The 25865-nt window shown below is 41.6% G+C and overlaps 1 long non-coding RNA gene across 1 annotated transcript in view; it reads left to right on the plus strand.

The window, feature by feature from the left end:
• Positions 1 to 344: 344 nt before the first annotated feature.
• LOC147347673 (uncharacterized) overlaps positions 345 to 25865 on the plus strand; it is a 56109-nt gene continuing 30588 nt past the window's right edge. The window contains exon 1 of the long non-coding RNA XR_015152443.1: positions 345 to 2501. This is a non-coding gene — a long non-coding RNA (uncharacterized LOC147347673). The remainder of the gene's footprint in view (positions 2502 to 25865) is intronic.

Below are 25865 nucleotides of genomic sequence, written 5' to 3' on the forward strand. Positions count from 1 at the left end.
TAAAAAGCCAAAGGGAATACATTTTTTTAAAAGTTTGCCTGGGACTTCCCTGGTGGTCCGGTGGTTAAGATTCTGTGCTTCCAGTGCAGCGGGTATGGGTTCCATCCCTGATTGGGAAACTAAGATCCAGCATGTCAAGCAGCGCAGCCAAAAAATAAAAATAAAACCAAGTTGCTTGCTGTTTACAGCAGGCTAGTATTTATGAGTCTTCTCTTCTTGGAAGTGAGAATGAGCCCTGGTGATCCTAATGGACTTGATTTCCTCGGTCAGCACAGGCAGACCGTACTTGCACGGAGATTTGCAGGCATCACAGCTGCTGCATTTTAATTTTTACACAGATTGAAAGAATATGTGAGCTGAATGCACCCTGGGCGAACCTGCAACCCTAATCTCCAAGGGAACCGGGAACTTAATGACGCCTCCGCCACCTCTGAGCAAACACATCCAGAGCAGACCTGGGAGGGATCAGGGCCAGACAAGCTGAGCACACAGCTTGGTCCCCTAGAGAAATGTTTTGTCTTTCTAATCCTAAAGTATGGGGTATAATGGAGTATAGAGGATCTGTTAGGAATAAAACAGCCAAATGAAAAAGGAGGGAGCAAAGAATGGCGAAACTTTGGGGTCTTCACGCCAACTGAAACTAAAGCATGTATGGAAATAAAGGGGAAAAAAAAGGTAACCCAAAGATGTAGCCCAGAGGGAGAGAGAGAGCACCACCCATTCTGCTTTTCTATATGACAACGGAAACATTTCTGCTTCTTTTCTGTATGCTTCAGACATAAACTTGAGGTATTGTCTTGGGAGAAACATTTAATCAATTAAGATACAGTTTGGCTGACCTAGGACTTTGCAGAAGGCTGTGAGAGTATTTGCATTTTCATAGCTCCCACAAATCTCTCGAGATGGCATTGTCATTCCCGTTTTCCAGACGAGCTGAGTCCAGTGACTGAGTCCAGGGCAAGATCCTCAAGGAGGTTGAGAGATACATCTCTTGACTATTTCTTGAGTAAGGACTTAAGGAAATAATGAACACTCATATTTCCAAAATACAGTTTTGTGAGTCTTTACATTTACCTGATTATCACATAGTATTTTGAGGCAGGCAAGGCAAGGGTTATAATGGAAAATGTGCCTGGTTGACGAAACCGAGGATTAGAGAAGTTGAGAGACACCAAATTTCAAGCTTGGAAGCTGGAAGCTTTGGACCACATCTGTCCTGCTTGTTACACATCGCAGAATGGATTCAATACAGAGACTTATTTCTCTTTGCCTTTACCAGCCCATCTCCCTGAAATATCCGTATTTAACTCCTGAGCTAGGTATAGCTTCACTGGGAGCCTGGAGGTGATCCACCACCCTATAACCATCAGACTTTTGGAGAAAGGCTCAGGGTCACTGCAGCTGGAACTGAACCTGGGCTGGTACCTCTGGGGGCTCACGTCCTCCTGAATCTGCTGGAAGAGGAGGCTACAGAATGTCCACCAACTGAGAAAAATTGACGCTCCTTCCAGTGGGCAGGGGGAAAAAGTTGGGAATAGTAATAAAAGAGGGAAGAACAAAGGGACTAGCCTGGTGACTCAGATGGTAAAGAATCCGCCTGCAATGCAAGAGACCCGGATTCGATCCCTGAGTCGGGAAGACCCTTGGACAAGGGAATGGCTACCCACTCTAGGATTCTTGCCTGGAGAACCCCATTGGCAGAGGAGTCTGGTGGGCTACCATCCATGGGGCTGCAAAGAGTTGGACACGATTGAGTGACTCACTCACTCAGAAGAACAAATCTGACTCCATACTGGATCTAACCTTCCAGCTCTTGTTGCCTGGGCTTAGGCAAGCAGACTCTGCACCTTTTGTAAGAGAATGTTGCTTATAGCCTGAAATGTACAGGATAAGGTATCCCCCTGGCTCTGACCTTTAAGGGTCTGTATAGAGATAGAAAGTGGCAGAACAGAGAATAACATTTGTCTTGTTCAAGGTTTACAGGAACACCATGACCTGACTTTGGACAGCTGCAAGATCAAAGGATTCTGATACAGAAAAGTTTGCAACAATTAACCACACCTCTCCCTCACCTTGTTTTTAAAAGTGCTTTGCTGAAACCCTTCCGGGAGTTCGTGGCCCTGCAGTAAACCTTTCTCTGCTCCAACTCCGTTTCGGTTTGTTTGATCTCACTGTGCATCAGGCACCTGAACCTGTCTTTGGTAACAGTAAGCCCTTGATAGGTTTGTTGTGTCCTACAGCTCCAGGAGTTGGTGATGGACAGGGAAGCCTGGCGTGCTGCAGTCCGTGGGGTCGCAAAGAGTCGGACATGACTGAGCGACTGAACTGAAATGAACAGATTCACCAGGTGAAAGTAATCCAGGCTTCCTTGCCTTTGGTTCAGCCATTTTCTAGCCTGAGAGAGGTCCTTTGCCTCCTTCGTTCCCAGAACCATCTGCTGACCAGTCTGAGGTTAAACAAACCATTCGTTCAGCTTCCCTCCGCCAACTGGCTACAGAGAGGTAATGATAATAACTATCATTGATTGAGTGCTTTGTTTATATTGCTTTGTTAAGACTTCTGAGATTATTTCAAAATTATGGAAGGGTAAAATGAGGCTAGGCAAGGTAGATGGAGGTGCCTGACGTTATCTACTTAGTAATGAGCCAGATCAGAGCCTGGGCATGCCACGTGGAAGTCTCATGCTTCTGAATTCCATTTACCTTGAGCCAGGACAGGAAGGAAGGTCATTTCATACTGTACTTGGTGTCTGGTTTTGCCCCACGAAAGATGCCCCGATTGAACTTTCTCAGGGAACCAGCCGGCTCCTGCTTGCCTTCAGTTAATTACCTGTGCAGACAGACTTGCACTTTAATATTGCCTCACACCTGAGACTCTCCCAAGGTTATTAGACTGTGTCCTAAGGTGAGGAAAATTCTTTTTAAACATTAGTGCTTAGCGGTTTTCAGCTCAAAGCGACTGAATCACCTACAGGGTTCTGTCCTGGGCCCCAGGAAAATAAAGATAAATTAAAACTGGCCCTTCTTCTCCAGGAGCTTTTGGATGTGGAGCAAGTATCACCTTCAAATGAAGCAAATGGACATGTTCTAGACGGACAGCATGTGACAATAAATAGAATGAGTAATGCAGATAATAGAGAATCGTAAATAATGTGACAAATGTACTGTATAATGTAGAGTAATAATACCAAGGAATATTTGGTAAGAGTATTTCCTCTGATATTGATGGTAACTTTGTCTGAAAGAGTTAATTTATCCCACAGTTCAGCTTAGTTCAGTTCAGTTGCTCAGTCGTGTCCAACTCTTTGCTGCCCCATGGACTGCAGGACACCAGGCCTCCCTGTCCATCACCAACTCCCAGAGCTTACTCAGACTCATGTCCATCGAGTCGTTGATGCCATCCAACCATCTCATCCTCTGTCATCCCCTTCTCCTCCAGCCTTCAATCTTTCCCAGAATAAGGGTCTTTTCCAATGAGTCAGTCCTTCCCATCAGGTGGCCAAAGTATTGGAGTTTCAGCTTCAGCATCAGTCCTTCCAGTGAATATTCAGGACTGGTTTCCTTTAGGATGGACTGGTTGGATCTCCTTTGGTACAATTGACTCTCAAGAGCCTTCTCCAACACCACAGTTCAAAAGCATCAATTCTTTAGTGCTCAGCTTTCTTTATAGTCCAACTCTCCCATCCATACATGACTACTGGAAAAACCATAGCTTTGACTAGACGGATCTCTGTTGGCAAAGTAATGTCTATGCTTTTAGTATGCTGTCTAGGTTTTTAAAAGGAAGAGGTAGTAAGAAAAACCAATCCTACAATTTAATATTTCTGGGTAAAGTCAGAGAAAAATTATCATTTCTGAGTGTAAGTACTTCATAAATTAATACAAAATATCAATTTTGTAGAATAGCTATTGGTATTGACTAAGAATTCATCAAATGTTAAATATTATTATTGTCTCTTCAATGAAACAATTGCTTATATTTTAAGTGGTGATTCAAATGAATGTTACATAATGCATAATATTTGGTGATGGAGTCTGATTTCATACAAGGTATTTTTCATTGCAAAATTTTTTTACTTTTTTCATTTTGTATTTTTGTCAGTAAAAGTAGAGTATTTGGGGGAGAAATGTGTAGTTTTGTAGCTCAGCTCAGTAACTGTATCCCCTCCGGTATTAACTGGTAGTTACTTCACAAATCCATACGTTTTTAAAAGAACAGATATCCTTTCAAGTAATTCAAAAATGTTTTCTAGGTACTTGTTTATATTCAAAGTCCGTTATCTTGCACGAACATTCCCCCAAACATACACCAGGAATTCTTCTCATATTTTGAGTTGTCAATATGAAATGTACTTAAAATTTCCCCCAGCATCAGTTTTCTTTGTAAGCTCTTCAACACATTTCCTATGCTTTGATAACAGATAATGTCTTGTTTTGCAATTACTTTCAAGAAAATGACTTCTATAGTTTTCTACCTTTAACTCATATTAAAACTACGCCAATAAGCTGGTTGTCACACATCTTTGTATCAAACTGAATGTAGCATTTGAAGAAGCTAATGAGAAAGGTTCCCTTCCTGAGCAGTACTGATACTCCATCGCAGAATTACCTGTCCGGGTAGTATTCCCAGCCCTTGCTGTCTTGCTGAAATGACTTGCATTTTGTGGAAGCTATTTGGACCATTACTTGTAAGGTGAGGAAAGCTTTTTGAGAGGCTCTTTGATAATAAGAAAAACAGGAACTAAACAGGTAGATGTTATATAGTGGAACAAATGACCTATCATGATAAATTTGCTAGCAGTCCCTTTTTTGGACAGGTATTTGTGTGTGTTGTTTGCTTACCTTTCTGTACACTTAAAGGCCATATTATGAAAGTACTAAATTCTCATACAAATTTGCAAATTATTGCAAATAACTTTAAAAATATCACCAACCCCATTCGCGGACAATCCCTGTCAACATTTTTGTGTATTATATCTTTTGACTTCCTGTGTATATTAAAAAATCATTACAGTATGTACGTATCATTTTTTATCCCTTCGTCTGGCTTTTCTAGAATTTCATCTAAAGGGAGTATATAGTCCTTTGTGTCTGGCTTCTCTTGCTTTACATGAGCCTCTTGAGAACATCGATGCTATTGTTGAATCATATTTCATCGTAAGGATGTACCACTAATCGTTTATCCCTTCATTAATTGATGAGTGTTGAGTTCGTTCCAGCTTTTGACAATTAGTACTCTTGCCTGGAAAATCCCATGGATGGAGGAGCCTGGTAGGCTGCAGTCCATGGGGTCGTGAAGAGTTGGACACGACTGAGCAACTTCACTTTCACTTTTCACTTTCACGCATTGGAGAAAGAAATGGCAACCCTCTCCAGTGTTGTTGCCTGGAGAATCCCAGGGACGTGGGAGCCTGGTGGGCTGCCGTCTGTGGGGTCGCACAGAGTCGGACACGACTGAAGCGACTTAGCAGCAGCAGCAGCAGCAGTGTGAATAAAGCAGCTCTAAACTTGAGTACAGTTCTTTGTATGGGCACGTTTTCATTTCTTTTTGATAAGTGCTTAGGAATGGAATTGCTGGCCATATTGTATGTGTGTATTTAAATTGATAAAAAACTATCAACTTATCTTGCAAAGTGACAGTTCTGTTCTGCACCCTCACAAGCCATGCATGAGAATCTAGTTGCTAGACATCTTCACCAATGCTTGGCATCGTCTGTCTTTATAAATTTTTCTTTATTTTAGTCATTCTTGTGGGTATCTAGTCGTTTTAATGAGTGTTTTTCTAATGATTCATGATGTTGAAAATTTTTATGTGCTTATTTGTCTTCCTTATGTCTTCTTTAATATCTTCCTCCTTTTTTTTTATTGGATTGTTTGCTTTTCTTATGGAGTTATAAGAATTTTTAATATAGTCTGCATACAAGTCCTTTATCAGATATATGTTCTGCAAATATTTTCTCACAATCTGTAGCCAACCTTTTCATTTTCTTAACAGTACCTTTAGAATAGTAAAATTTTAGCAAACATTTGAGTTTTGATGAAGTCTATTCAATCAATTTTTTCTTTTTGAGTCCTGGTTTAAAAATATTTGCCTAACCTAAAATCAATAAGATTTTCTTCTAGAAGTTGAATAATTTTAGGTTTTATATTTGAATGTATAATCCGTGTTTTAAATAATTTTTTGATGTGATGTGAGCTAAGTTTTCCCTTTTTGCATATGAATATCTGATTTTTTTCTTGCACTAGTTTTGATAAAGAAAACGAAACAAAAAACCAAATGGTCATAGATATGTGAGTCTGTTTCTGGATTCTTTATTCCATCTATTAAATTTTCTACGTTGATACACTGGCATAATTTCTTACTTACTATAGCTTTTAAATAAACTTGAAATCAGTTCATGTTAGTCCTATAACCTTGGTGTTTTTCAAAGTCGTTTTGGTTATTCTAGGTCCTTTTTATTTTCATGAGAATTTTAGAAACAGTTTTTGAATTTTGTCAAAAAGGATTTTTATCCAAACTATATGAGGAACTCTCAAATGTGATATATATTTTTAACATGGGGTGGGGGTGGGGCACCTCTTTTTCAAGCTTATCTTTTATTCCTTTAGCATTTCTGTCCAATGCAACTGCAGGTTGTTTGTACAAATAAAGATACCCATTTAAGCTAAAGGTCCGAGACTATTTCAGATAATTCTTAAAGTGAGTACTCTTTTGAAGCTCAGTCCTAGATCCTGAAAGCATGGGGGCACGTCAGGCCACAGGCAGTCAGGATCCCAGGGTGTCATGTTAACGACAGGATGGGTCTTTTTGAGCACACGCCAGATCTAGATTCTGCTCACTGTTGCTGCAATCATAAGTCAAAGGATTCTTTCTTGCACGTGATGTACCAAGAACTGCAGTTCTTGTAGCCACCACTTAATCTACCCAGAGCATTCAGTATCAGCCTTGAGTATGTACAACAGTGTTACAATGTCCTGGCCCTGAGGGCCACAGCTGTGGGCGCTGTGCTGTGTTGTGTTAATTGCTCAGTCATGTCTGACTCTTTGCGACCCCATGGAGGTAGCCTGCCAGGCTTCTCTGTCCATGGGGATCCTCCAGGCAAGAAAACAGGAGTGGGTTGCTATGCCCTCCTCCAGGGGATGTCCCCCACCCAGGGATCGAGCCCAGGTCTCCCGCATTGCAGGTGGATTCTTTACCGTCTGAGGCACCAGGGAAGCCCTCACTAAAGTGAACCTTTTGTTCCTCATTACAGTGATATTGTTCCAGAACTTGGATCCATTTTTCAGTCCATCTTGTTTAATGCTTCTCTCTTGTTGGATTCTTTCCCTACACTTAGAAGCTACCAGTTTATTGAAATTTTATGCCGTGCTCTTTTTAGAATGCTTATTTTCAGGCATGTATCATATTTGTGGATCAGACCTTGACAATTACAAGGCATTTAAATGATTAGATTCTGATTGTCAAAATTCAAGCCCTTGAAATAGAATGCCTAAGCTAATGCATTCCACACGCCAGCATCTCATTTGCTGATCAATGTGTTCATCAGAATCAATGATGAGCATGTACTATATACTTGTCAAAGTAAACTTATTAAAAATACATTAGTTCTAAATAAAATCTTGTATTGATTTGTCATTTGTTTTATTGATAGCAAACTTTACACCTGCCCTCAAATATTCACATCAAAAAATATCTGTTTTTTCAGATAGATTGAAGTTCAATGATGAATACAATTCCTCATTGAGAGGATACTGCCTCATCAGCATGCACCAATGGCATGCCTCACGTTCAGAAAAACAAAGATGAGGGCAGCTATGGAAAGCAATTGATATTCCTGCCCAGGTTGGAGTTGATGTGCAAATGGATAAACACAGTGTTTCCATTCCGAGGAAGCTATATGGAATCACACCAGCAGGGGTTTGATCCTGAATTTCCTTCTGTTTCTAGCTCTGTTGTCATTTCAGAAGCTGAGAAACCAAGAATCTCCTAGAGATGTATTAAGGGATTCCAACCCCCAACAGAGAACGATGCAACAATTAGCAATCACATAAAAAGTAAACAATAAAGCATGTAACAATACAAGGGGGGGGTATTACAAAATGGATTTATAAATGTGGGGTGGTATTAGTTTAGTATGACTTTGTTACTCACTATTATTAACATAGTGCTTACTGACCTTTTTAGATAGTATATAAAATGAACTGGTCTAGAGCTAAATAGCTAATAGTTTCTGTTTTTAATTAAGCTCTGTCTTAATATCTCCCCAGGGGTCTAATACACTGGAATCCATTTTTGAGGGGAGAGAGGAGGTTAAGGCTACTTCTAAGGGGCCCTCATTAAAATTTAAGCAGAGAAAAATCCCTCCTTTTTGTGGCTCTACTTTTTGGCAAAATCTCTGCATTGGGTCTTTGAGTAGCTGGAGGACAATCAAGAGTGACTAAATTTAAGAGATTCAAGACTTTATTTTACCAATAATGATGGATCTATTGGATCCCATCTCCTCTCCTAATGAGTGGTCCTCCTTCCTTCCTTCAGGGCCCTACCACCTGTCCTTCAGGGGGAAGCAATCAGCCTCCTTATTTTTAGGACCAATCCCAACTTTAGAAGGGCAGAATTCCATTAGTTTGAAGTTGACAAATAGTTGCTGTTAGTCTCATTCTGGGAGAAGGCAATGGCACCCCATTCCAATACTCTTGCCTGGAAAGTCCCATGGACGGAGGAGCCTGGTAGGCTGCAGTCCATGGGGTCGTGAAGAGTTGGACACGACTGAGCGACTTCACTTTCATTTTTCACCTTCATGCACTGGAGAAGGAAATGGCAACCCACTCCAGTGTTCTTGCCTGGAGAATCCCAGGGATGGCAAAGCCTGGTGGGCTGCCGTCTCTGGGGTTGCACAGAGTCAGACACGACTGAAGTGACTTAGCAGCAGCAGCAGCAGCAGCATCAGTCTCACTCTGACCCAGAACCCAATTGAGGACATGGATTTCCAGTCAGCTCCAGGGACTTAAGACCCACTTTGCTAATAATCCCTATTATCTCTAACCATAAAGAGATGCTTCCCAGGTGACTCATTGGTAAAGTATCTGACTGCAGTGCAGGAGACTCAGGAGATGTGGGTTCGATCCCTGGGTCAGAAAGATCCCCTGAAGTAGGAAATGGCAACCCACTCCAGTATTTTTGCCTGGAGAATTCCATGGACAGAGGAGCCTGACAGGCTACGGTCCATGGGGTCGCAAAGAGCTGGACTGAGCACACACATGCAGTATGTGAGTATGTGTGACATAAAGAGATGGGTCCTGGGAGCTCTTCTATCCAGAGGCAGAACACTATCAGATGGAAAGGGAGGCATAAGACAGCAAGAGAAGAGCATAGTAGTTCCCCCTGCACTGCTCATGGGCCCTTATCCACAGGTATCATGTGTCCAGCATGTCTTCAACCCAAGGGAATGAGTTTATTCCAGGCCCTGACTTCGAGCTGGCATACTCATTTTGTAGGTAGTCTAACTGCTCATCTAACTGGCTTTCCATCTTGTGCTCATTCCCGTAAATTATATTGTGTGGCCATCGGAACAAAAACCCGTATAGGACTTTGCTCTAGTCCCCATGGATCTGACTTGTAGCTTTTTGTCTTACTCTGTTGTAGTAAACAAAGTGAAATTTGGTTTACTTACATCAGGAAATAAATGCTGGTAATTAGATGGTTAATGGTGGTCTGTTCATTAGGTGAGACACTTCAACCAGGGATGATTTTTTTAAAGAGATTGATCTCAATTTAGGAAATAGTGCTCACGCCTCTGCCGTGATTTTAAATTAGCCACGGCAGTGTGAAAATGCACAAGGTTGAAGGCTTCTCCAAGGAAGAAAGCTGGGAGTGGTAGAGGAGTGAGACAAAGCTTGCTTGATGAGTCTTTGCTTGTATTAGGAAAGAAAAATCTTTAAGTAGCTTGTCCAGTTCCTTTGTGTTTGCGTATGTGAGAAGCTCTTGCAGTTTTCTTAAGCTCAGTGCCCTGATCAGAATCTCATGGGCACTTGGCCCATACCCAACCTTGGCTTAAAGGAGGCTAGAAAGCTGCTATCCTGATTTTTGTCTTTATGATGGGAGGCAAGCGAGACGAGAGAAAAGGGAGTTTGGAATGGCTGTCGTGTCTGCACCAAGTGATCTTCTCATTTTTCTGTTTATTCAAGACAAGCCCACTGAACTTTTAATCTTTAGTTCTTCATCTCTTTGCTCTCTTATGCTCTTGGTTGTGTTTGTCTGTGCATACATTTTGCTCCTTAGTATTTCTGCATCACTGATGGGATAAAGCCCCAGTCCAAATCATAGCATCTGAGATCCTTTGCGCCTGGCCCCTGCCCCTCACTTCAGCTACCTCTACTTCTATTTCCTTGAAGACACCACTACTGTACTATGTGGAGTCTCTTTGTTGTTGTCATTTAGTCACTAAGTTGTGTCCAAATCTTCGTGACCCCATGAACTGTAGCCCGCCAGGCTCCTCTTTCCATAGGGTTTTCCCAGGCAAGAATATTGGGGTAAGTTGCCATTTCCTTCTCCAGGCTTCCCTGGTGGTTCAGACCATAAAGAATCTGTCTGCAGTGCAAGAGACCTAGGTTCGATCCCTGAGTCAGGAAGATCCCCTGGAGAAGGGAATGACTACCCACTCCAGTTTTCTTGCCTGGAGAATACCATGGACAGAGGAGCCTGGCGGGCTACAATCCATATGGGTCATAAAGAGTCGAACACGACTAAGTGACCAACAATTTTGCGCTCTCCAAGGGATCTTCCCAATTGAGGGATCCAACTCTTGTCTCTTCTGCCTCCAGCATTGGCAGACAGATTCTTTACCACTGTTAGGAAGACCTGTGGATTCTCTAGAAAGTGAAAATGAAAGTCGCTCAGTCATATCCAACACCTTGTAACCCTGTGGACTATACGGTCCATGGAATTCTCCAGGCCAGAATACTGGAGTGGGTAGCCTTTCCCTTCTTCAGGGGCTCTTCCCAACCCAGGGATAGAACCCAGGTCTCCTGCATGGCAGGCAGATTCTTTACCAGCTGAGCCACAAGTGGATTCTCTTACTGTTTTCTAAAAGTGGCATACTGCCTTCAGGCCCATGTTGTCTCAAATACATAACATTTACCCACGAATCAAGACCACCTCAATCAATCTCTCTTCTGGGAAGCTTTCCAAAGGCCGTTTTTCTGATTAGTATTGACCTTGCTATGTCGTAATGGTTTTCTCACATTCCTGCCCTCAAGGATTCCTTGGTCTAGTAGGACAACAGGACTTGGGAACAGTGCCTGGCACAGGGTGAGCACGTAAAAAATGTGCCGTGAAGGAGACTGAATAACCCAAGATAAGTTGTTAGGACAAAGCAATTTGATTAGTTGATTGAGCAAATAAGCAGAAAACATTTTTAACCTTATAATATCAATTTAGATTAGTACTGATTTAAGCCCATCATTTTGTAGATTATATATGTTACCAACTCAACCTAATAGCTATTTTCCCATCTTCTCTCCCAAGTATGTGCTCATACGTGTTTGTGTGACTTTATTATCTTCAGTTTTCTTTCTCTACTTCTCATTTCCCCACCATTAGTATGGCAGTTCCACTTCCCTCATTGTTTGTCTCTTCACATCTGATTAATATTATCACCAGGTACAAGACTCGTCTCTGCCTCAGTGGAGTAGGGGCAGTCTTTGTATCCAAAAGCTAGGATACATCTAAGTATTCTCACACAAAAGTCACTTAACATTCGCAGCGCTGACCTCTGGTAAGCAGACTTTGTGTGCAATGCCATGAAGCGTGGTTCATCGAGGGATGAAGAATCATCTTTTTTTCCCCACAGTAAATAACCTGAAGGCTACTTAGTTCCCTTACAGACTTTTCATTCTATTAAAAAAAAACACTTCTGAATTCATATCACTTAATCTATACTAATATAGATCTCAGAAAATTCTCTGATATGTTTTACCCTTTACGACAGAGAGACTAACCATCATGTAAAACTGGTGAGTTGGCTGGCTTGTTGGAACCTAAGAGTCTTTTCAGTATAAGAAGGACCAGACTCCATGCCTCCAGTGCAGGTGGCGAAGGTTCAATCCCAGGTCAGGGAACTAAGATCCCACAAGCTTCATGGTCAAAGAAAATAAATAAAAAGCACAGAGTGCTGGTTCTGAGGCTCTTAAAAAAAAGACAATACCATTCAAGAAGGGCCACCTAAACCCTGGGAGAGATAAAAATTTTTTTAAATTAAATCTTTATATACATCTTTGTTTTTATTGTGATATAATTGACATATAACTTTGTATTGGTTTTAAGTGTACAACATAATGATTTGATATATGCATATACTGAGAACCAAAAGCTTTGTAGCTCAGTTGGTAAAGAATATGCGTGCAAGGAGATCCAACCAGTCCATTCTGAAGGAGATCAGCCCTGGGATTTCTTCGGAAGGAATGATACTAAAGCTGAAACTCCAGTACTTTGGCCACCTCATGTGAAAAGCTGACTCATTGGAAAAGACTCTGATGCTGGGAGGGATTGGGAGCAGGAGGAGAAGGCGACGACAGAGGATGAGATGGCTGGATGGCATCACTGACTTGATGGACATGAGTCTGGGTGAACTCCGGGAGTTGGTGATGGACAGGGAGTGCTGGCGTGCTGCCATTCATGGGGTCGCAAAGAGTCGGACACGACTGAGCAACTGATCTGATCTGATCTGCAATGCAGGAGACCAAGTTTGATCCCTGAGTTGGGAAGTTCCACTGGAGAAGGAAGTGGCAACTCACTCCAGTATTCTTGCTTGGAGAATCGCATGGACAGAGAAGCCTGGCAGGCTACCATCCATAGGGTTGCAAAGGGTTGGACATGACTGAAGTGACTGAGTACATACATATTTCTCGAAATGATTACTGCGATAAGTTTAGTTACCATCCATCACTACACGGCTACGTTTATTTTTGGGTGAAGACAACTTAAGATCTAGTCTCTCTTAAACTTTCAAACATATGATACTGTTAACTACAGTGACCTGCAGTGCATTATATCCCCAGGACTTACTTATCTTATAACTGGAAATTTGTGCATTTTGATCACCTTTAGCTTTTCACACATTCTCGTCTTTATTTTTATATTCATAATATTTGTATACTTTTATATTTGAGCATCTTGGAAATATGAGCCAGTGAAATGGCGCTCACTTAGGCAGGACCTTATTAGATAATAAAAACAGCAACCAAAAGACCTCTTCTGCCAGTTGATATACTTTGGGCCACTTACAGAGCAAAACTGGGAAACAGGTGAAGTTTTACTATCCTATTCCTTCAGTAAACCCTTATTTAGTGGTCACTGGAAAAAAAAAAACAAAAAACCCATATCCCCCGGGAATTAGTCAGATATGGGATTGAGGCCATATATTGGTTGCATGACTTTGGGGAAGTTGTTTTGCTGTTTAAAACCTTGGTTCTTACATCTATAAAAAAGGACTGGTAATCCTTATCTCAAGGGCTGTGTGGCTGGGGCACTCAAAGGTAAGTGCTCAATAAATGCTGGTATTATTACTACTGTTACTGGCTCTAACAGGCCTTAAGAAATACGTGGGATAAGTCACAGTCCTTCCTCCAAGGAGTTTTTATACTTTATTTGGGAGGAGATCGTAAACAACTAATTATACCACGAGACAGAGTAATTTTAGGGCAGTAATAAAGGTATAAACAAAATGTTACAAGATTAGAAAATGGGTAAATTTGGACCTCATGGAGACATCAGAAAAAAGCTCTGTGATGAGGACAAATCTGGGTCGAGGCTTTGGAAATGAGCAGGCTTTTAGGAGAGAAAGGGGAAAGGGACGTTTCCATCACCCCAGTCTGCTCTTCCTTCAACCTGTGTGATTATGAGGGTTTCTACCACATTCCTCCTCCTTGTTGTACCTAGTACCTGCCTCAGAAAATAATACAATATTATTATCTGAGGGGAAATGCTCTATTACTGTATTTGCGTGTAACCCTTGTGTGGAAGATATATGGACGGTAGTATGGTTATAAGATAGTATTGTTTTATGCTCTGTTTGTGAAGATCAGAGACCTACTGGATTTAAGTGAGAACCAGTCACCTTGAAAGCATATCTCAGGCTGGACAGCCAGAAACCAGAGAGTCAACTCCAGAGGGGCACTGTGGGATGATGCTCTTGTTTTTACCCATGCACTTAACCAGATACCAGAGAGGTGGTTCCCTTTGGAAGGTGTGAGCATTCTCTCACAGAGTAGACTGGGCATGGGAATGGGGAATTAGCATGCTCAAGCAACTTAACCAAGAAGTTGTGGGCGTCCGTTGGGCTCTGTGTGATCCAGGTGTATGCACCTAAGTTCATGCACATCTGGGTCTGGAGTCAGCTCCGCCATTCACCAAAAGTGGGTCTTGGGCAAGTTACTAAATCTCTCTGCATCTTGTTGTACCACTCGTGTGCATGCGTGCATTCTCAGTCCCTCAGCTGTGTCTGACTCTTTGTGATCCCATGGACTGTAGCCTGCCAGGCTCCTCCATCCATGGCATTCTCCAGGCGAGAATACTGGAATGGGTTGCCATTCCCTTCTCCAGGGGATCTTCTTGACCCGTGAGACCAAACCCGCGTCTCTTGCATCTCCTGCATTGGCAGGTGGATTCATTACCACTACACCATCTGGGAAGCCTACCACTTATAAAGTGTGAAAAACAAAATCTCCCTTATAAGATTGATGTGAAAATGAAATGAAATAGTTCCTAGGCATGGAAACCTTCTAGACAAAAGACCCTAGAATATTAGTTCTTTTTCTTCGTTCCATTTCTTGTTTCCTCCAGGTCCCCTGCCCCTGCCAGCACTGAACTTTAATACGAAGTAGACTGGAGTATTTTAGTATCAGCTGTACTAAGAGACACTGAGAAAAGTGGTTTTAGTCATGTGCTTTAGAATATCAAAGAGGAGCTCAGTGTTCCTGTGGCTCAGCAGGGGGGAAAACCCCGATAAAGGGTGTGGTGAGGGAGATGAACACCCTGAGAGACCTACCTTTTTCATGAGGATGTTGCTCGTCCAGTGCTGAGTTTTAATGGGTCTGCATTGTGAAAAGGGAGAAGGTACCTCCTCTACAGATATCCATCCCTTAATATAAAAACGAGTAAACGCACAACTTATTCCTAGTGGCATTTTGCTTTTTGTTTTTCTTGTTTTGTTTTTTAGCAAAGAGGTGAATTTATTTGAGATATAAGAGACATTCTCTGGTACCTAAGTACACAGGGACTGAATCAGGGATGGAAATGTCAAGGTCAAGGATACTTTCTGCAGTGATCTTTTTCTCTACTATTTTTAAAAAATTTTTACTGGAGTATAGTTGATTTATAATGTTGTGTTAATTTCTGCTGTACAGCAAAGTGAATCAGCTATGAATACATGTATCCCTCCTTTTTTGGGTTTCCTTCCCATTTAGGTCACCACAGAGCACTGAGTAGAGTTCCCTGTACTATAAATAGGTTCTCATTAGTTACCTATTTTATGCATAGTAGTGAATATATGTCAATCTTAGTGGAATTTTGCAACAAAAAATCTTGCCCCATGTGAAAGGAATTTGGGGAGTTCTTAGGCAGTTTGGGGAAATTTCAGGGAGGCGAAGATGAAGACAGGCTTCAGTGATGGGGACATTCACTCTACTTAGAAATTAGACACTAATTTCTAGTAAGTCACTCAACTTAGAAATTAGACATTTACTTGACCTAACTATAAGTGGTTCTACCATGGTGGGGCAGAAGACCAGAAATTCCAGTATTTAAATTGCTCAGCCTCATATGATGAGCCACGATGAATAATATACACTAGCTGATTTGAGTGTCTTCTTACAGCCCAGTCTGATAGTACCCTAAACTGACATTATCATCTCTCAGTATTCTTCTTTCCTTGGCTCTGCAAATGCAAAGTGAAAAAAGAGAAATGAGGCAAAAATGCTATTCAGCACAAATACATGAAGTTGAAGTGGCTTTTGGCCCAAATGGTCCAGAGCATTGTCTCCATTCTCTGTCTTTTTAGCCCAGTGGAGAAAAGCTGTTGCCCTAATGGGGAAATGAGGAATCAATATGGAGCTAATCCTGATTTGGAACCTTGGAATGTGAAAATCACAGATCTTTAGGGAGGAAAGCTGTGTTAAAATCCAACTTTTATTTGACACATGTATAGTATGTCTTAGTTTCATGTATGTGATGTTCATCTTGCATGTAATCATTCTAAACGTGCACATAATCATTCTAAATAACTAGATCTAGATGGCCTGCAAATGTTTGCGAGGGGAGCCCTTCTAACTCCGTAAATGGTACCAGTGGATGTATGACAAAGCGAATGGGTTAGACTTAGGAGGCCAACCGATTTGCAATGATGCATGGGTTATTGTCAACATGGAGATAATCAGCAGTACTGAGTGTACCTGAGTCTTAATCTCGTCTCACTAATGATGCTGGTGGGACAGATACAAGGATGGTATTGAGAGAAGAGTGACCTGAGACAAATATTAGTGGTGCTGTCCACAGCTCATTGTCTGTAAAAGCACTGACTTGACTCAACTTGACAATAGTTAGCAGTAGAATTCTAGTCTCTCAGAATTAGCATTAAGAATATTTTCCTCATGGTTGGAAGTCTTCAGCTGGAATTTAGCTAAAAGCTGGAGACTTTTCTGAGGTAGCTACAATGACATTTTCAAGTCTGTGGTTGTTGGCGGTCACATCGTATTCCAGGTGGCTGAACCAGCGTCGTAAATGATGTCAGCATTACCTCTGTATTCCGAGCCATGCTACTCATGTTGTGCCGCTGAGTGTTCCGTTTTGAATTCAGTGTTGCCTTTGCCTTTCTTTGCTTTTAGAAGCAAAGAAAGGATTGTCAAAATCTTTCTCATGTTGTCATTCATTCTGTTTCATTATCAAGTCTGTTGGAAACAAATATATGCCATTGTTATTTTGACCAAAACAATTGGTTCCACATCTTGATAGTTACTTCAGTCTTTTATGCAGGAGGAGATGGAGGCTGGGCGAGAGGGTAACCCCATGTAATGAGAAATGCGTATGTAATCAGATGTGGATCTCACAACCAACAAATTAAAAAAATTACATCTCAAAGAGAATGAAATGACACACATTTTGGTCAGTGCTAAGAATATAGAACTTCACCTGTTTCTGCAGACTGCATTGTTTAAACTCTCTGCAAGAATGCTTTGCTCCCAGGACCTACTCAGTGCTCAGCATAGAGGACATTGTAAGGGAAAAACCCACCAGTAGATCCTTGTTGAGGGGGTTGACTCTAGCAGCAAAAAATGATAATATGGTAGTCAGTATTTCCAGGTCATCCTCATGTAGTCATTGCTTCCTTTGTTAGGTAACAAAGCAAATTTCTGGATACATCTCTGAAGTTCTAGATCCCTTTTCAGGATGATGCAAGATTGAAGATAAAGGCAGGATTAGCAACTAAGGAGAATGGAAAAATAAGAATGAAATGAATGAATGAACTTGACTGAAGCATTAATAGGAGATTTAAATTCATGCCAGCTTCTATGTCAAGTTCCTTTCATTCATTTCAGCTAATCTCTACTACAGCCAGGAATCCGAGGCAAGAAGAGATTAAGCACCTTGTCTGAGGTCTCACAGCTGACAAGTGGATCATCTCATCTGCTGACTTCTTCACTCAGATCCAACTGCCTATCCATAGTTAGGTGATGGCTTTTATTTAGTTGATTTCATGTACTGCTACTGCTAAGTCACTTCAGTTGTGTCTGACTCTGTATGACCCCATAGATGGCAGCCCACCAGGCTCCCCCGTCCCTGGGATTCTCCAGGCAAGAACACTGGAGTGGGTTGCCATTTCCTTCTCCAATGCATTAAAGTGAAAAGTGAAAGTGAAGTCGCTCAGTTGTGTCCGACTCTTCGCGACCCCATGGACTGCAGCCCACCAGGCTCCTCCATTCATGGGATTTTCCAGGCAAGAGTACTGGAGTGGGGTGCCATCGCCTTCTCCGATTCTGGGTACTACCTGACAGTAAGATACCGGATGTAACATTCTCTGATCACAACAATACCAATGAAGTTTTTTTCTGATTCTGTCTGTTAAGAAGTCATCATTGGAGTGTCAGGGTTTACCTCTCAAAGACATTGGTGAGCAAGTAATAGGAAAACTTCACCCTGTTGTGTAAAGCAACAAGTGAAAATGGTCAAACTGGGAAGAGTGGTTTATTTGTGTTGAGTTAGAAAGTCAGAAGTGTCGGCATGTCCTCAATGTGGGCTCCACCTGCTTGAATGTCTTTCAATAACATCGACAGGTTGTTGTGTTTCAACTATTATTTCTTTCTAAGCAGTGCATGGTATGGTCATTGAAATACCCTTATTTAATCCCAGGCAAGTTTACCATGATCTCACAGAGTCTGATATTAAGAATACCAGTATGCAGTTTATATGTGGCTTTTTATATTTACTCCATAGCATAACTTACTATGAATAGTATATTTTCAGCTAGACCCTCCTCCATGTCTATCATATAAAACAAGCAACAGAAAATCATAAGAAGAAAAATATGCCTGGCGATGTGATGATTTTGTTAATAGTGAGCCTCTGTGCCTCTGTGTGATTGAGATGCAGTCCGTTTCTGCTTCACCTCTCACTTACTCCCAGGAAACAGTCCCAGTTGTCTAGAGAGTCAACACCTCCTGACAGGCACCATCTGGTCGGCCATTCATTAACTCCCACGATGCGGTCTGTGAATCTGCCTCTCTCCCCGTGACCAGTGACACCATCAAGAGCTGGTGTGGCCTAAAGCAATATTGCTTCCCTGTTTGGATCACCCAGTTACCACCAAGCACGAGTCCTATGGGCAGTGTCCTACTTACTAGGTGGATTTGTTGTATCCCTAGATGGACTACTTGATGTCAGTTTGGAAATTTAAAGGTGATTGCAAATAGCAAAAGAGTAAGAAGTTTTGATGGGTGAGCAGATCATCAATGATAAAAGGATTATTGTTTGGTTTGGGGAGAAAGAACAATGTAGAAAATTCTTCTTTGAGAGTGCATTTTTTGAGAGGTGACTAACAAGAGTCATGAGTTAGATTCATTTTCAACTTGCATTCAAAAAATCCCTTCTTCTGCTTTCTTTTAGTAAGGAGTCTAGTGTCTGCTCTGAGATGCTAAGAAAGGAACAAGGAGAGCGACAGTGACGGTAAAGGGAGGGGAACCGTCAGAGGAACTGAGTGTGGAATACCAAGGCTCGTGGTCATCACCATTAAATGAACCACAAGATCCAGTGTCAGATAAATGTTCCATCCTGTCTCAGACTCATGTTTTTCAAATTCATTCTTCCCCTTCTAGTTCTCCTACAGGGAAGTTTGTCCTGTTTTATTGTAAGAGTTATTTGATCTGCCGTGAGTCTTAGAAGGGGTCTTTTGAAATTTTCTGATGCCAAAAATGTTGGGAAGAACATAACCTTTCTAGAGTGAATCTCCTAGAATTTGAGCTCTACGAAGGTAGGAACCAGGTTGTCTTTTCCTTTGTTGTATCCTGAGCATGGTGTCTGCCATATCTTAGATGCTCTACAGCATCTTGGTGAATGCACCAATGATCAATTCTGCAGTGTAGTGCAAACATGATGCTCTGGTAACCATAATAGTAGAAAACATTTGCTGAATTTTTGTAAATACCTTGCACTGGGATACATGTATTTCATGAGCATTATCTGATTTCATTCCTTATAAGCAACCCTTGTGGGTGCTATTTTTATTCCCATTTTGCAGATGAGGAAAAGGAAACTTAGAAGTTACACAGCTGGCAAGGGGCAAAATCTTGGCTCTAATCCTGGGTTATTTAAAGGCAAATAACCCACGTTCTGAACTGATTTGCTGGATTCAATGACCCGTTGAATGATGTGAATTTTGAACATGACAATTTAGTTAATCATTTGTTTCCTCCTTCCATTTCTGTGTATTTCATTCCTGGATTGTTCACATCCTTTCTCAATACGTATGCCTGGATTTTACAAGCATGGATGCTATCTTCCCTCTCGTCTCTCATGCCTTCTCTCCTTCCACCTTAAATGATGACATGTAGTGAAGGCATCGAGGTAAATGGGCTGAGTAGTTAAATATATGGGTCGCCATCCCAGTGGAGTAATGATTTTACAGATTTTCCTTTCCAGCCTCTCTTGTGTGGAGTCTGAATCTTCATAGATGCCTCCACTTCATCTCTCTGGCTCCTCATCTTTACTTCCCCCTCCACCATCCCTATAGGTGTGAATAGCATTTATAGGGAAAATCAGATAACAATATGTACTAGTAATGATAAGAACAGCCAGCAAGGAAAGTCAGCTCCTTGAGGGTAGGGCCGACATGTTATTTATCTTCCCTGTACATCACCTAGTTCACTCCCTGGCATATAGAGGCACTTCATATATATTTGCTGATCTACTTGTGTATGTATGTGTGTGAGTCATAAGAAAAGTGTGCCCCTTTTATTTTCTGTATAATATAATCGACTCTCTTCTTTTTCACCACAGTATTGAGTATCAATATATTTAACAAGATCTATGAGCATCTTTCCCTCTCTCCTTCTGTGGTCTATCTCCTATAAATTTATTCATTTATAACAGGATACCATTACAAAAACAAACCTCTTACAAGTAGCAATGCAGATATGGAGCATATACTCACCTTTTTGATCTAGTTGAATAGCCATACATATCATGTAGCTTCCTTGAATGTCTTTCAAACATGACGTAAAAGACATATTTAAATATGTCTCTTTCTTTTAAAGGCTAATAATATAATATGTGTTATTTTAATTGCAGGGTTTGGTAATGTACTCCAATTTTACAAATACTGTGGGTAGTTACAAAAAGAGCAACTTTTGAAAATAACTTGTACTCTGAATTCAAGAATGTCTCTTTTATGTGATATCAATTCCCCTTGTGCCTTGGACTTTTGTTTCTTTCCATTTCACCTCCAAAATTACATTGAAAACATCTGCTAAGGACTTATTTAAACAGCTAGTTAATGCTTTATAAAGCTCAGAGGTGCGCCCATCTGTTCCGGGAGCATTCTCTCTTCGCAACGGCTCCATCATATTTTTTACCTGTCTGACAGCTGGTTTTGCCTGAAAACTCTTAATTTCTTTCTGTCAGTAGTGCGGCACCTTACATTAAAGTTTATCACTGAATTTTCCATATTTTGCTTTGCTCTGAACATCATTTCCCTTTTTTCTCACGTCTTCCTTAAATCCTTCAATTTTGTTGTAGTTTTTACAGCCAAAACGTCCTCATAACCAAACTGAAGTCAGAATGCAGCTCTGATGGATTCATTGCCAACATCTTGGTCCTATGCCCCCTCTCCACCAACTGCACCTTCGTGTACAGGACCCGATGCAAAGCCCTTTAGCACACATCCGCTTCCCAGGGATTATGGGTGCATCCTTACTAGGGAATTCAGGCCAGTCCCAATACCACCCTCCAGCCTAGCCTACCTCCTTGGAGTGTTTCAGCTTTCTCAGGGATGAGGCAGGAACCAATCCTCTGCATTGCCTGACAGAAGAAAACCCATTTCCAGATCTTCTGATGGTCCCTTGGAAGCCCTCCCCACCCCCATCCCATCTAGGCTGAGATGACAGAGGAGGCTCTTGCCCTCCACTCCTTATCAATGGGCAGACTCAAAGCAACTATCTTCTCCACACAGTCTCTTTGCTATTTCTTTCTCTCTCCTTAGTCCATCCTTTTTTTTTTTTTTTAGATGAGTGATGGGATTCAGGAGGTACAGAACCAGTTCTCCAAAATTTCTTTTGTAAACTCTGCACGTGGAGAGCTGTTTCATATTCTTTAAGGCATCTGATAGCTAATGGGTATCATCACCTTGCTTGAAGAGATGATGAGCCCCAGTTTAACTTCCACCCCACTCCCTGCATCATTTTGTTACTGTGGCAGCAACTCAGATGCAGTAATTTGTGTTCCGAACTTATTACAGAACATCAGATGGCATCTTGTAGCTATCAATATTTATCTCTTACATACTCAAAGTAGCCCATTGACTTTCAGAAATAAATGTCTGAGCAGAACTAACAATCCTCCCATTTTAGATCATGGTCTTATGCTCATGCAAAGATGGGCTCATTAAGGACAGAAATGGTATGGACCTAACAGAAGCAGAAGATATTAAGAAGAAGTGGCAAGAATACACAGAAGAACTACAAAAGAGATCTTCACAACCCAGATAACCATGATGGTATGATCACTCACACTCACCTAGAGCCAGACATCCTGGAATGTGAAGTCAAGTGGGTCTTAGGAAGCATCACTATGAATAAAGCTAGTGGAGGTGATGGAATTCCAGTTGAGCTATTTCAGATCCTAAAAGATGATGCTGTGAAAGTGCTGCACTCAATATGTCAGCAAATTTGGAAAACTCAGCAGTGGCCACAGAACTGGAAAAGGTCAGTTTTCATTCCAATCCCAAAGAAAGGCAATGCCAAAGAAGGCTCAAACTACCACACAATTGCACTCATCTCACATGCTAGTAAAGTGATGCTTAAAATTCTCCAAGCCAGGCCTCAGCAATACATGAACCATGAACTTCCATGTGTTCAAGCTGGTTTTAGAAAAGGCAGAGGAACCAGAGATCAAATTGCCAACATCTGCTGGATCATCAAAAAAGCAAGAGAGTTCCAGAAAAACATCTATTTCTGCTTTATTGACTATGTCAAAGCCTTTGACTGTGTGGATCACAATAAACTGTGGAAAATTCTGAAAGAGATGGGAATACCAGACCACCTGACCTGCCTCTTGAGAAACCTATATGCAGGTCAGGAAGCAACAGTTAGAACTGGACATGGAACAATAGACTGGTTCCAAATAGTAAAAGGATTACGTCAAAGCTGTATATTGTCACCATGCTTATCTAACTTATATGCAGAGTACATCATGAGAAATGCTGGGCTGGAAGAAGCACAAGCTGGAATCAAGATTGCCGGGAGAAATATCAATAACCTCAGATATGCAGATGACACCACCCTTATGGCAGAAAATGAAGAAGAACTAAAGAGCCTCTTGATGAAAGTGAAAAAGGAGAGTGCAAAAGTTGGCTTAAAGCTCAACATTAAGAAAACAAAGATGATGGCATCCAGTCCCATCACTTCATGGCAAATAGATGGGGAAACAGTGGAAACAGTGGCTGACTTTATTTTTCTGGGCTCCAAAATCACTGTGGATGGTGATTGCAGCCATGAAATTAAAAGACGCTTACTCCTTGGAAGGAAAGTTATGACCAACCTAGACAGCATATTAAAAAGCAGAGACATTACTTTGTCAACAAAGGTCCGACTAGTCAAGGCTATGGTTTTTCCAGTGGTCATGTATGGATGTGAGAGTTGGACTATAAAGAAAGCTGAGCGCCGAAGAATTGATGCTTTTGAACTGCAATGTTGGAGAAGACTCTTGAGAGCCCCTTGGACTGCAAAGAGATCCAACCAGTCCATCCTAAAGATCAGTCCTGGGTGTTGATTGGAAGTTGATTGGAAGTTGTTGAGTTGAAGCTGAAACTCCAATACTTTGGCCACCTGATGCGAAGAGCTGATTCATCTGAAAAGACCCTGATGGTGGGAAAAATTGAGGGCGGGAGGAGAAGGGGACAACAGAGGATGAGATGGTTGGATGGCATCACCGACTAATGGACATGGATTTGGGTGGACTCCAGGAGTTGGTGATGGACAGGGAGGCCTGGTGTGCTGCTGTTCATGGGGTCTCGAAGAGTCAGACACAACTGAGCGACTGAACTGAACTGAACTTATTCTCAGAGCCTGCATCATTCTCTTCCCAGACTGCTCTGGGCTTCCCTGGTGGCTCGGATGGTAAAGAATTTGCCTACAATGCAGAAGACTTGGGTTAGATCCCTGGGTTGGGAAGATCCCTGGTTGGGTAGGAATGGCTCCCTACTCCGGTATTCTTGCTGGGAGAAGCCCACGCACAGGGGAGTCTGGGGGACTACAGTCCTTGGGGTTGCAAAGAATTGGACACAGCTGAGCAGCTACCACCTTTTCACTTCCAGGTTGCTCTGGGGTGCTTCCCAGGTCTTCAGAATGCTCCGTATGCCCATTGGTATTTTTTCCTAATCATGGAACAGTTGTTGTTTTGTTATTGTTGTTGTTATAATCGTTTTCATAGGTTAGTTACCTAACAATTAAATTCCCATTAACACCAATTTTTCTTCTCATATGAGAATCCTAATTTCTTCAACTTTTTATACACATACCCTCTTTTGCTTTTCTCCTGATGTCCATGAATATCCTCTAAGAGGCAGCTACACTCTTAGTCTTCTTCCTTTTGCCTCATCAAATGTAGGGGGTGCTAGAAGGAAGAGGTACATCACACATTTGATGCGGACTACACCTGTAGAGAAGTTTATTTGGAGCTGCAATTGTGGCATTCAGAAAAGGCTTATCAGACACAGGTTTGCTATAAAACACGTGTTATGACCCTTGATGTTTGATTTCTTCTCGAAACAGAGCTCCCGTGTCTCAGAAACCAAGCATAGTTTTCCATTTGGTCCTCCACCAAAGAAAATACTGTCAGTTCCAGGGAGTCAAATACAAGTCTGTCTGTCCCAGTCCATTAAAAAAAAATTATTCAACTGCTATTATTAGTAGATGTCAGTTTCTAAGGGCAAATCTGAAGAGTGGAAAATAATGTGTGCAGTTACTTTGCATTGATATAGGCATGGCTATTTTTGTCTATCAAGGAGGGGAAAAAAGACTACTTCATGTATGTTCCATGCATGCACACGATGGGAGCCATATTTCTCTGTCGAGCAGTGAAGCCAGCTGGAAAGCAAGGGCCAGTAATAGAACTGGAAAGTCATGCTGATGCTCTTTCTGTGCTTGTGAGATTCTAGCTCCATGGATTGGGGATTTTACAATTCCCGATTGCAAAACTGTTCGTGTATCTGATGATCCATGCCATTTCAGGCAGGTGTTTCTTTGTGGGCCAGTTATTCCACCTGTGAAGTGAGTGGTAACAGGACTCCTGGGTAGTTTATTAGCAAAATGGAGTCATTTTTGAGCAAGATATCTGCAGGAAAAGCTGCTAGGAACCTTGACTATTCTAGAAGTGAAGCAAGTTTTTTAATTTTTATTTTTTAAGAGGAGGCCCAAGGACAGTGTATTGTGGAGAAGGAGGTTATGGTTCTCATGAACATTCTCTGTTTCCTTTGGACCCTTTTGTTCTTCTGGTTCTCAGAAACTTCGAGACTTGTTTTCCTTTTTCCTCTCAGTGGAGGGCAATCTTCTCTGAGAATTAGCCAATACCAACACTAGATAGTTCTCTAAACAGCATTGCCTTTTTATTGTGGGCTCTTGCAGATATGAGTGTAAATATAGGAATTTCCAACCATAGAATGGCAGTTACAAGGGGCGGGGGAATTTCCAGTGCCTCATAATTGATCACTGATGCCATCCACTATGAAGGCCAGTCTTGGACCCAAGAATATACTGAAAGATGGGGATGATTTCACCAGGAAGCATTAGCAAATTCTGGAATATTATTGATGTCAGAATCAAAAGCAGATTCTAATTTTGGCTTCATGGGTTCATGGGTCATCCTGTTTGGAACCTTCCCTGGAGATCCTTCTATTCTGTTTCCCTGGCAAGGAGTGATGTAGATTTCCTTACTGCTTTCTGAAGCTCTGGAGCAGCGGGAAAGGTTTCCTCTCCCTTTTGCAAACTCCTGTGAAGGAGCTTAGTAGCAGTACCAGGGCATTTGTTTTCCTGTAGAGTGGATGGGGGTGGATAAGAGTGGAATGAACTTCCTCACGTTCATCAGTGAGAGTCAAGTCCTCTCATCCT

This window comes from Bos grunniens, chromosome 23, assembly GCF_055505025.1.
Source record: "Bos grunniens cultivar Pamir isolate PY7600 chromosome 23, Bosgru_T2T1.0, whole genome shotgun sequence".
NCBI lineage: Eukaryota > Metazoa > Chordata > Mammalia > Artiodactyla > Bovidae > Bos > Bos grunniens.